The sequence below is a fragment of the Syngnathus floridae genome, chromosome 6, assembly GCF_059516105.1.
Source record: "Syngnathus floridae isolate MCC-2025c chromosome 6, RoL_Sflo_1.0, whole genome shotgun sequence".
NCBI lineage: Eukaryota > Metazoa > Chordata > Actinopteri > Syngnathiformes > Syngnathidae > Syngnathus > Syngnathus floridae.
The window spans coordinates 697330-710134 of NC_142418.1; the positions used below are offsets into that span (position 1 = coordinate 697330).

The 12805-nt window shown below is 47.9% G+C and overlaps 1 protein-coding gene across 12 annotated transcripts in view; it reads right to left on the reverse strand.

Moving 5' to 3' along the window:
- The window catches only part of pdf (peptide deformylase, mitochondrial), a 64606-nt gene that overhangs the window by 17421 nt on the left and 34380 nt on the right, over nucleotides 1-12805 (reverse strand). Inside the window, exon 1 of one of the 12 annotated variants that reach the window (XM_088379690.1) lies at nucleotides 4217-4498. The exons of 5 other annotated variants lie outside the window; for them this stretch is intronic. The gene's annotated coding sequence lies outside the window, so the exon portion shown is untranslated. Of the gene's footprint in view, nucleotides 1-2878; nucleotides 3699-4030; nucleotides 4499-12805 lie in introns of those variants that run through there. 6 more of the 12 variants (XM_088379686.1, XM_088379687.1, XM_088379681.1 and 3 more) reach the window with 6 other exon arrangements.

The following is a 12805-nucleotide window of genomic DNA, read 5'->3' on the forward strand; positions in this document are numbered from 1 at the left end:
TGAGCACTATTAGCGCGTGCCTCTGGGAAATGTGCGGGATACCCTCACGCTAGGCTGCAGGGGCACGTCAGCACGCCAAGAGCAGAGCCGTGACACGTTTACACTTTAAACATTACGTTTTACGTAATCGGGGCGGTAAACAAATCAGAGGACTTCACGTAACATGTAGACTAGTTACCTTCGCCCCGTTGATAAATAAATACTATTGTTTGTGTAAAGAAAAAGCATGCGGCTCTTTAGCACTCCCCTAGCGGCTCCCTGAAATTTTTGCAAAAATGCGTGAAAATGTAAAAATATGTTGTTGTTTTTTGTTGGTTTTTTTTAAATATGTTTTTTATATGGTAATCGTGACACAACCATTCTTATGCTGTAAAAATGTATGTAGTTGTAAATATATTAAAAATACCAAATTTAAGAATGGCGTCAAATGGCAAAATTGCGTCATGGCCTACGACACAGCACGGGCAAGTTGTAAACAAACAGGAGTGTGAGTGATGGGCCATCGATTCAAAAGGCAAAAAGAGAAAGATTGCTGATGAGAACAGAGGGTTTAAGAAAGAATGGACTGAACTATTTGCTTTCATTGCCAATGCTGAAGCATTGCCTGCATGTTTGATTTGCAATGAGAAGTTGTCAAATAACAAGAAGAGGAATTTGGAGCAACATTTTCAGCTAAAGCATGCTAAACTTGCTGCCGATCACCCAGTTGGAAAAGTTAGCTAAAATGTAGCTATTTAGGGCACTTAATGTTGAAGTAAGGTCACTTCTAGTTTGATTTGGGTCACTTCCGGTTTGATTAGAGGCACTTCCGGTACAGCTGAGGTCACTTCCGGTTTATTTGGGGTCACTTCCGGTTTAAAAATGTCACTTTCGGTTTAAAAATGTCACTTCCGGTTTGATTTGGGGTCACTTCCGGTTCACCTAAGGTCACTTCCTGTTTACCTAAGGTTACTTGCGGTTTGATATGGGGCACTTCCGGTTCATTCTGGGTTCATTGGGGGCACTTCAGAGTCAATCCAAGATGGCCGCCACACTGGAAGTGGGGGTGAAGGAGGTGAATATGGTATGGCCATCGCCTTCACACAATTAAAACAAGAAGATGAACAATAAGAGTGATAGCACGCTAGCTGCTCCCTATGCACAGCAGAGTCCGGAAAGATGACAGTCAACCAGGCCACTGTGAACACGAGCACACAGCAGGCACGCACTGTCCGGTTCGTGGAACCTATCAGGCGAACGCAACCCATCTTGTCGTCCCGCGAACGAACGTACGCCAGGAGAATGGAAGGCACGGCTAGGCGAGCTGGGTTGGCCGCAAACCTGGCCCGACGTCTCCGCGCTCGCCCCTCTTCTCTTTGTTTACATTCACTGAAGCTTAACGCGTACAACTTGAGACGTCATGAGACGTCACTTCCGGCTGGCGGCTCGGTGCAGTCAAACTCGTCTGCGCGGCAAATTTATAATTATATTTTTTCAGAGCAACAGCTTCTTTTTCGTTGTTTCGATCGTCAATTTATATTTACAAGCCCATAAGCTAACAGATCGGCTCACAGATCGGCTGCATTTTCCGATACCCGATCCATCTATTTTGTTGATATCGGGGCCGATATCCGATCCAGATATCGGATCGGTGCATCTCTAATTGATACCACTATTTTTTTTAAATATAATTTTAATAGTAGGCATAAAATGCATGTATTGACAGTCTATGTTGCATTATAAAAGGCTTTTAGATTTTTGCGGCTCCAGACAGGTATGTTTTTGCTATTTTTGGGCCAATATGGCTCTTTGAACATTTTGGGTTGACGAACCCTGGCATAGACAAAGAGATATGCTTACGAGGTACAATTAGAGCTTTCTGGAAAGCCAGGATCATTGCAGAAGACCGACGTAACGCCGACGAGACAATGACGAGAGGGAACTTGGCATGTTTAATGGCGAACTTCCCCAACTGTTTAATTTGGATACAGAAGATGAGGACTTGGACGGATTTGTGTACGAGTATCAATTAACAATAATGTCAGTACAGCAGAGCACATGGTTAAACAGTAGAATAAAGTACAACCGAACTCACTGTCTTGTTCCCGTGACTTTTTTTGTTTACCGTAAGTCATGGCATGCATGCGTCCTATAATGCAGTGCGCCCTGTGTGGATGAAATACAAAATAGACCCCGCAATTGAGTCTGCGCCTTTTAACCCGAAACGCCTTTTGGTGCGGAAAATACGATAAACACAGTTGCAGACCCTATGAAGAGGGACTGAAAGAAAAAAGAAATAAAAGAACAAAGACAAAATGGACTCATTTGGGAGTGCCGCTTGGTCCAGCCCTGAATCATCATCATCATGAGAATCTAAGGTGAAAGAATGCGAAAGACTTGCACGAGCCACATGAAGTCTCCAATACCAAACTGAACACCTTGCTAAAGACTGCTAAAGTATTACGGAAGTTGGTGGAGTTTGGAACAAAAGGGATGGAAGGATATTTGGGTGCTGGGGCTGACATAACTGAGGAGTTTTGATAAAAAGGGAATAAGGCTGCTTATTTACACGTAAACGGGCATTAAAAACAACAAAATACATGGACATAGACAGTAACGATACACTAATAATAACACATCATGTAACAGATAACGTGATCAGACACTTTGCTTGGTGGACGATTGATAAAAATGTTATTTGAATCATGGAATTTTATGATTTGACCAGTGAACAATGGGATTCGCTTCACAGGAGGCCATCACACACACATATATATATATATATATATATATATATATATATATATATATATATATATATATATATATATATATATATATATATATACACACACATACATTATATGAAAAAAAAAAAAAAAAAAAAACTTTTCCTCACCCCCCGTGGGTGGTCTCTTTTTCCCTTCAAGCTCGGGTCCTCTACCAGAGGCCTGGGAGCTTGACGGTTCTACGCAGTATCTTTGCTGTTCCTAGTACTGCACTTTTCTGGACTGAGATGTCAGATGTTTTTCCTGGGATCTGTTTCAGCCACTCCTCCAGTTTGGGGGTTACTGCCCCTAGTGCTCCAATGACCACAGGTACCACTGAAGTCTTAACTCTCCAGGTCTTCTCCAGCTCTTCTCTGAGCCCTTGATATTTCTCAAGTTTCTCATGTTCCTTTTTCCTAATGTTACCATCATTTGGGATGGCTATGTCAACCACAACGGCTTTCCTCTGCTCTTTGCCCACCACCACAATGTCCGGTTGGTTCGCCATTACCATTCTGTCTGTCTGGATCTGGAAGTCCCAGAACAAGAACAAGTCCCTAGCCATTAACAGCTACTACAAGTGATGAAAACCCAATCTCATTGTGGCGGTGTAAAAACACTTAGTTCTCCGCGTAAGTTAACAAGTGGAAATGATGTTAGGAAAGTAGCGCCAAAATGCTGCCGAAAATAAAGCGGATGTTGTCGCATCACTGCTGCCAGTTAGTTAGGTTAACAGGGGGAAGCCAATTTCCGCAAGATGCCGTCGCGGCAGGCGGGCGAATGCTCGCGAGTCGCCGAGGCTAACGTTGTCCGGCCAGCTTTTCCTTCGCTCTCTTAGAAAGTTTACGTGGTATAACGCTGTTCTGTTTTTTCCTCGGTCTTTTCCCGCAAAGCTTATAATATGAGCACACCTTGCTTCACCTCGCTCTTTTACAGTAAAGCTTATAATACGAGCGCCTGGCTCGACCACGAGGAAATAAAACACGGCTGGTTGACTGCAGTAACATTGGCACACCCCTACAAAATGGCGTAACCCCTTAACAGTGCACTATATAGAAAATAGTATACAAACATGCACAATCGGAAACATTCCGTCAAGGAGGTAAATAGCTGATCACGTAAGGCCAATTGACCAATCAGAGACATTTAAATTTAACGTTTAACGCTAGCTGGAGAGATATACCAGTCGTACAAAAAAAAAAAAAAAAAAAAAAAACAGTTAACTACATACACTAATAGATCCACCCAATGCGCTTTAGCGAGTAGATGGAAATTTTACTCACCCTGTCTCATATTTTAGGGGCGAAATGCGACTACTTGGGAAGTTTCTCATAACTGTTTTTTAAATCCATAGTAGGCTACCTGTTTTTATCTTGCTGCTTGAAACCCCAGGATCAACCACAGGTTTACCAGTTCTGGTGCACATCAACTCGGATGTTCATGGGAGTCGCTGATGGTGTTTCACTTGCCTGTCTTGTGTGCCAAGACAAGAGATGGTCCGCTCGAGTCAGTCCACTCCACACAGCACCGGTGTTGTGCTCGATTTGGTTCCCCCGTGAGATTTTGTTCCCCCTGCCGCGGGAGCGCGCACGCCTTGTTTGGAAAGCGAAAAACCGATGCCGTACGGCGTCGTACGGCGTCAGCACTATGTTGTTTTCAATAAAAACATGAAGAATTCACGTTTGCGTCAGTCAATTTTAATTTTTATAAAGGATTATTCTCATTTGATGTCTTTAAATTCATCCGCGTTCTGCCATTGAAGCGGGGTGCATTCAAAGACCAGTCGTAAAGACGGAACACTCACTCACTTCACCAAAAAGCAACGATATAATTACGTGAGCTCTTTGCATAAACCTCGATGCAAAGAAACTCCTCCTTTTGGGTACCGTTACATGCTACAAGGAGTATATATTACAAAGGAGACTTTATTCTTAATTGTAATCATCATTCATCCATCCATTTTATTACTCAGGTATTTTCAAAGCGAATTAATATTGTTGCATTTATTAATTTGCTTTAAAATGACAGCGCAATATAATTAAAAGCTGACACTCTAGCAATGTCAAACGTGTTCATTTAAGAAAAAGCCACACACGTTTTGTGATCAAATCTTTCATAACGACAATGATTTGAGTGAATTGATTTGAATGAATAATTGAGAAGAAATTTCAGTTCTGAAGGCTCCTTTTGTCCCAAGCAAAGTGAAAGGTGGTGGGATAAAAATTGTAACAGGAACGCTATAAAATATGTCAAGGCGTGAATATTTGTGCCCCCCTCCCATTTTGAGAACGGTGAGTCCTGGACATCGACTGGCTTTTTTTCTGTCTTCCTGGGGGTCTGCTCAGGTCGTGTGGCAAATTTGAACAGGTTCCCTCATTCCTGGCCCAAGTTACAGGGGGGGAACATATCCTCACGGGTGGCCCGTGAGGATATGTTCCCCCCCTTATTTTGAGAACGGTGAGTCCTAGACTCCAGCTGTTTTTTTTCTGTCTTCCTGGGGGTCTGCTCAGGTAGTGTGGCAAATTTGAACAGGTTCCCTCATTCCTGGCCCAAGTTACAGGGGGGGAACATATCCTCACGGGTGGCCCGTGAGGATATGTTCCCCCCCTTATTTTGAGAACGGTGAGTCCTAGACTCCAGGTGTTTTTTTTCTGTCTTCCTGGGGGTCTGCTCAGGTAGTGTGGCAAATTTGAACAGGTTCCCTCATTCCTAGCCCAAGTTACAGGGGGGGAACATATCCTCACGGGTGGCCCGTGAGGATATGTTCCCCCCCCTTATTTTGAGAACGGTGAGTCCTAGACTCCAACTGTTTTTTTTTTCTGTCTTCCTGGGGGTCTGCTCAGGTAGTGTGGCAAATTTGAACAGGTTCCCTCATTCCTAGACCAAGTTACAGGGGGGGAACATATCCTCACGGGTGCCCGGTGAGGATAATAATAAGGCTTACAGCACCTGGTATTCCCTCACGGTCTACCATCCATGACACAACCAGGTCCGAAACAGGCTTTCTTCCAAGACTTTTGGTGTTTCATGGAAACAGGTCTATCATAAAACGTTATTGACAGCTTTTTATGTGGTAGCACCAATTTGCTGTTGCGACGTGCTGTTTGCTGTATCAAAGTAAATGTCATGCAAACGGGAAAAACACTACATGGAAGCGCAATGTGTTGTGTTGGGTTCTTTTTTAAATAAAGACTGCTGCTTTGAGTTCACAGGGAGCCAGCCTCTTTATTCAGTGGACAAAGCCTTACTCTAGTGGTAAAAATGTGAACTACAATGCTATGGATGACACCACACAATATAGGTTTCAAACTCAGGTTATAGTTTCAAAGTCGGAGTTGAAACTAGGCTTGCAGTTTCCAAATGCTGTACGTGATGGCAGTTGTAAAAATTTGCTTTAACGATTGAAGTGAAAAAAAAAAAAAAAAACAGCACCTGATATTCCCAGGCGGTCTCCCATCCAACTAGGCGAGATCCTGCTTAGCTTCTGAGATCGGACGAGAGCGGCTGTTCTCAGGGTAGTACAACCGTAAGCCACAATTGGCCTCAAAATTTTGCATTTTATTGACACAATCGCCCCAAAATCGCCGAGCCAACTGATAAGGGCGGTTCGGTCCCTGTATCACCGATGCCAGAGTTTGGGTCCGCATTTCCGGCAGTAAGTCGGATTCGTTCCCAGTGAGGGTTGGACTCCGCCAATTCTGATTCTGGCGGATTCTGTTCATAACTTTTATGGACAGAATTTTTAGGCGCAGCCGAGGCGTTGAGGGTGTCCGGTTTGGGGACCTCTGCTTTTTGCAGACGACGTGGTGCTTTTAGCTTCTTCAAGCCATGACCTCCAGCTCTCACTGGAGCGGTTCGCATCCGAGTGTGAAGCGGTCAGGATGAGGGTCAGCACCTCCAAATCCGAGTCCATGGTCCTCGGTCGTAAAAGGGTAGAATGCCCTCTCCGGATCGGGGATGAGACCCTGCCCCAAGTGGAGGAGTTCAAGTATGTTAGGGTCTTGTTCACGAGTGAGGGCAGGATGGAGCGCAAGATCGACAGGCGGATCGGTGCAGCATCGGCAGTAATGCGGACTCTGTACCGGTCCGTCGTGGTGAAGAGAGAGCTGAGCCAAAAGGCAAAGCTCTCAATCTACGCTCCTACCCTCACCTATGGTCACAAGCTATGGGTTGTGACCGAAAAAACGAGATCCCGGATACAAGCGGCCAAAATGAGTTTCCTCTGCAGGGTGTCCGGGCTCTCCCTTAGAGATAAGGTGAGAAACTCGGTCATCCGGGAGAGACTCGGAGTAGAGCCGCTGCTCCTCCACGTTGAGAGGAGCCAGATGAGGTGGCTCGGGCATTTCATCAGGATGCCTCCTGGACGCCTCCCTGGGGAGGTGTTCCGGGCATTTCCCACCAGTAGGAGACCCCGTGGACAACCCAGAACGCGCTGGAGAGACTATGTCTCTCAGCTGGCCTGGGAACGCCTTGGGATCCCCTGGGATGAGCTGGATGAAGTGGCTGGGGAGAGGGAAGTCTGGGAGTCCCTCCTGAAGCTGCTGCCCCCGCGACCCGACCCTGGATAACTGGAAGAAAATGATGGAAGAGGATGGATGGATGGATGGATGGATGGATGGATGGATGGATGGATGGATGGATGGATGGATGGATGGATGGATGGATGGATGGATGGATGGATGGATGGATGGATGGATGGATAAAATCGCCCCTAAAGTTTTCCGAGCAGTTACATGAGCTACAAATCGATAGGGGAAAGAGCCGCTGTAAAAAGGATACGGTCACTTCAACATGTCTCGACCAAGTAGTTACACGGCACAGGCGTCGGTTGACTTTAGAGGGATTGGCATCCTAAAAAGAATAGATTAATTCTGTCGGAATTGATATCTTAGAGGCGGTTAGGCTCGGGCGAATCTTTTCCTGTCCCGACTTGGAAACTATCGTCTCCCTGTTTTAGCGCCTTCGTGTTGCAGAGGGAACAAGGAGCGTTTTTAACTCTTTAAACGGAGAGTCGGGTCACTTACATTTGATAAGTGCGGATTGGACACTTTCCATAAACAAATTTTGTATCCCGCTTGGAAGGTTAAATCTTGCTTTGTACATAATCTGAGCTGTCTTGTGTTTGATCAGATCCTGGAATTTCAAAGTTTGTGTTATTTATTATTATTATTATTATTATTATTTGTTATTTGTTTGTATGCTCCCGATATTCCTTGTTATTGTTTTTTCTTATTGCTCTTTTTTGTAATGTGCACAATGGCTGTAGGTTGGACTTATAGGTGTACAGGTGCTCCACACAGTAGCTCAAATATGGCAATATGAGTGCATTATAGAGAATATGTAGGGATCTGGAGTCTAGGATGCTTCTTGCTTTCCTCAAAATTGCAATAATCTTTGACATTTTTGTTTTTACATGATTAATATGTGATTTCCAGCTGATTTTATTGTTAACGATCACACCCAGGAATTTTATTTCAGAAACTCTTTGTATAATAACATTGTCAAGTTTCACTTCCAAATGAGGGTTCGATTTATATTTTCCGAATAATGTGAATATTGTTTTACTCAAATTCAGTGATAATTTGTTTACATTAAACCACCTTTTGAATATATTCATTTCTGTTGTGATTGTTTCCATAAGCTGCTGTACATTGTCCCCAGCGCAATAGATGTTTGTATCATCAGCAAATAAAATGCATTTAATTATTTTTGATACATTACATCAGTCATTGATGTAAATTATAAACAGTTTAGGACAAAGGACAGACCCTTGAGGAACTCCACATGTTATGGGCAGCAAGTCAGATACATGATCTCCAATTTTTACAAATTGCTGCCTGTTGCTTAAGTAGCTCCTCACCCAATCCAGACCCTCTGGTGCTATATCTCTCTAATATGTTGCATAGAATGCCATGATTTATTGTGTCAAATGCTTTAGATCTCCCCTCCGTGAGTCGTCACCTTATGGTGGTGGAGGGTTTTGCGTGCCCCTATGATCCTAGGAGCCATGTTGTCGGGGGCTTCATGCCCCTGGTAGGGTCACCCATGGCAAACGGGTCTTAGGTGAGGGGCCAGACAAAGCACGGCTCACAGAAGCCCCTTATGATGAGAAAAATAAATGGACTTCGTTTTCCCTCGCCCGGACGTGGGCCACCGGGGTCCACCACTGGAGCCAGGCCTGGAGGCGGGGCTCGAAAGCTAGCGTCTGGTGTCCGGGCCTTCGCCCATGGGGCCCGGCCGGGCACAGCCCGAAAAGGAAACGTGGGTCCCCCTTCCCATGGGCTCACCACCTGTGGGAGGGGCCAAAGGGGTCAAGTGCAGTGTGAGCTGGGCGGCGGCCAAAGGCAGGGACCTTGGCGGTCTGATCCCCGGCTGCAGAAGCTGGCTCTTGGGACATGGAATGTCACCTCTCTGGCTGGAAAGGAGCCCGAGCTGGTGTGCGAGGCAGAAAAATTCCGACTAGATATAGTCGGACTAGCCTCCACGCACAGTTTGGGTTCCAGTATAAGCCCTCTCTTCCACTCTGGAGTTGCCCACGGTGAGAGGCGTCGAGCAGGTGTGGGTATATTTATTGCCCCCCAGCTGGGCGCCTGCACATTGGGGTTCACCCCGGTGAACGAGAGGGTAGCCTCCCTCCGCCTTCGGGTGGGGGGACGGGTCCTGACTGTTGTTTGTGTCTATGCACAAACAACAGTCAGAAGCCCTTTGAGACTGTTTGTGATTTAGGGCTATACAAATAAACTTGACTTGACTTGACTTGACTTGCACCAAACGGCAGCTCAGTGTACCCACCCTTCTTGGAGTACCTGGAGGAAGTGCTGGAGAGCGCTCCTTCTGGGGACTCCATCGTCCTACTGGGTGACTTCAATGCTCACGTGGGCAATGACAGTGAGACCTGGAAGGGCGTGATCGGGAGGAACGGCCCCCCCGATCTGAACCCGAGCGGTGTCCTATTATTGGACTTCTGTGCTCGACACGGATTGGGTGTCCATGTGTGCACTTGGCACCAGGACACCCTAGGCCGCAGTTCGATGATCGACTTTGTAGTCGTGTCATCGGATTTGTGGCCGCATGTTTTGGACACTCGGGTGAAGAGAAGGGCGGAGCTGTCAACTGATCACAACCTGGTGGTGGGTTGGCTCCGATGGTGGGGGAAGATGCCGGTCCGACCTGGCAGACCCAAACACTCTGTGAGGGTCTGCTGGGAATGTCTGGCAGAATCTCCTGTCAGGAAGAGCTTCAACTCCCACCTCCGGCAGAGCTTTTCCCACGTCCCAGGGGAGGCGGGGGACATTGAGTCTGAGTGGACTATGTTCCGCGCCTCCATTGTTGACGCGGCCGACCGAAGCTGTGGCCGTAAGGTCGTTGGTGCCTGTCGTGGCGGCAATCCCCAAACCCGCTGGTGGACACCGGCGGTAAGGGATGCCGTCAAGCTGAAGAAGGAGTCCGATCGGGCCGTTCTGGCCTGCGGGACTCCGGAGGCAGCTGACAGGTACCGGATGGCCAAGCGGAACGCGGCTTCGGCGGTTGCTGAGGCAAAAACCCGGACGTGGGAGGAGTTTGGTGAGGCCATGGAGAATCACTTCCGGACGGCTTCGAGGAAATTCTGGTCCACCATCCGGCGTCTCAGGAGGGGGAAGCAGTGCAACGTCAACACTGTTTACAGTGGGGATGGCGTGCTGCTGACCTCGACTCGGGACGTCGTGGGGAGAATATTTCGAATACCTCCTCAATTCCACCTACACGCCTTCCATTGAGGAAGCAGGGCCGGGAGACTCTGAGGCGGATTCTCCAATCTCAGTGGCAAGGCCCCGGGGGTGGATGAGATCCGCCCGGAGTTCTACAAGGCTCCTGATGTTGTGGGGCTGTCATGGCTGACACGCCTCTACAACATTGCGTGGACATTGGGGACAGTGCCTCTGGATTGGCAGACTGGGGTGGTGGTTCCCCTCTTTAAGAAGGGGGACCGGAGGGTGTGTTCCAATTACAGGGGAATCACACTCCTCAGCCTCCCCGGTAAGGTCTATTCAGGGGTGCTGGAGAGGAGGGTTCGTCGGGTGGTCAAACCTCGGATTCAGGAGGAGCAGGGTGGCTTTCGTCCTGGCCGTGGAACAGTGGACCAGCTCTACACCCTCGGCAGGATCCTCGAGGGTGCATGGGAGTTCGCCCAACCAGTCCACATGTATTTTGTGGACTTGGAGAAGGCATTTGACCGTGTCCCTCGGGAGGTTCTGTGGAGGGTGCTTCGGGAGTACGGGCTGCCGAGCCAACTGATAAGGGCGGTTTGGTCCCTTTATCACCGATGCCAGAGTCTGGTCCGCATTTCCGGCAGTAAGTCAGATTCGTTCCCAGTGAGGGTTGGACTCCGCCAAGGCTGCCCTTTGTCACCGATTCTGTTCATAATTTTTATGGACCGAATTTCTAGGCGCAGCCGAGGCGTTGAGGGGGTCCGGTTTGGGGACCTCAGCATCGCGTCTCTGCTTTTTGCAGATGACGTGGTGCTGTTGGCTTCTTCAGGCCGTGATCTCCACTTCTCGCTGGAACGGTTCCCAGCCGAGTGTGAAGCGGTCGGGATAAGGGTCAGCACCTCCAAATCCGAATCCATGGTCCTCGATCGGAAAAAGGTGGAATGCCCTCTCCGGATCGGGGATGAGATCCTGCCCGAAGTGGAGGAGTTCAAGTATCTTGGAGTCTTGATCACGAGTGAGGGGAGGATGGATCGACAGGCGGATCGGTGCAGCGTCGGCAGTAATGCGGACCCTGTACCGGTCCGTTGTGAAGAGAGAGCTGAGCCAAAAGGCAAAGCTCTCAATTTACCGGTCGATTTACGCTCCTACCCTCACCTATGGTCACGAGCTATGGGTCGTGACCGAAAGATCGGGATCCCGGATACAAGCGGCCGAAATGAGTTTTCTCCGCAGGATGTCCGGGCTCTCCCTTAGAGATAGGGTGAGAAGCTCGGTCATCCGGGAGAGACTCGGAGTAGAGTCGCTACTCCTCCACGTTGAGAGGAGACAGATGAGGTGGCTCGGGCATCTTATCAGGATGCCTCCTTGACGCCTCCCTGGGGAGGTGTTCCGGGCATGTCCCACCGGTAGGAGACCCCGGGGACGACCCAGGATGCGCTGGAGAGCTGGCCTGGGAACGCCTTGGGATCCCCCGGGATGAGCTGGATGAAGTGGCTGGGAAGTCTGGGAGTCCCTCCTAAAGCTGCTGCCCCCGCGACCCGACCCCGGATAAGCGGAAGAAGATGGATGGATGGATGCTTTAGATCAGTGGCTCCCAAAGTGGGCGGTACCGCCCCCCTGGGGGCGATGGAAAGATCTGGGGGGGCGGTGAGGACGAAGGGGGCGGTAGGGGGGCGGCAGTCCGAAGTCGAAGTCAGAAGTTTGAACGTTTGTTTGACGATTTGTACACATGTGCAGTAGGACGAGTCAGTCTAGAGGGGGGGGGGGGGGATAGGGGGTGGACGGACGACGATTTGTACACAACATGTGCAGTAGGACGAGTCAGTCGATTGGGGGGGGTGGACGACTTGTACACAACATGTGCAGTAGGACGAGCCAGTGCAAAGTTTGGGCAAAGTTTGTGTGTATGTGCGCTTGTGTGTGTGCGCGCGTGTGAGTGTGTGTGTGTGTTGGGAAGGCGAACGATTCGGTGAACGATTCTTTTGAACGAGTCTTTTGAACGATTCTTTTTAGTAAACTGATTCTAAAGACTCAGTTCACTTCAAATGACTGGAATACACATTACTTACAACTGGCTGTATCCAAGACTGAAGTTTCTGAAATGAAAGCCCTTGAAATTGAGATCAGTGCTAAAGGAGATTAGGGTCAGGGTATACAGGACTGTCTCAGAAAATTTGAATATTATGATGAAGCTCTTTATTTTCTGTAATGCAATTAAAAAAGCAAAAATATCATACATTCTGGATTCACTACAAATCATCTGAAATATTGCAAGCCTTTTATTATTTTAATATTGCTGATTATGGCATACAGCTTGAGTTCTAAAAACATTTACAGTATGTACACTTGTACCTTGTTATAAAGAAGTTG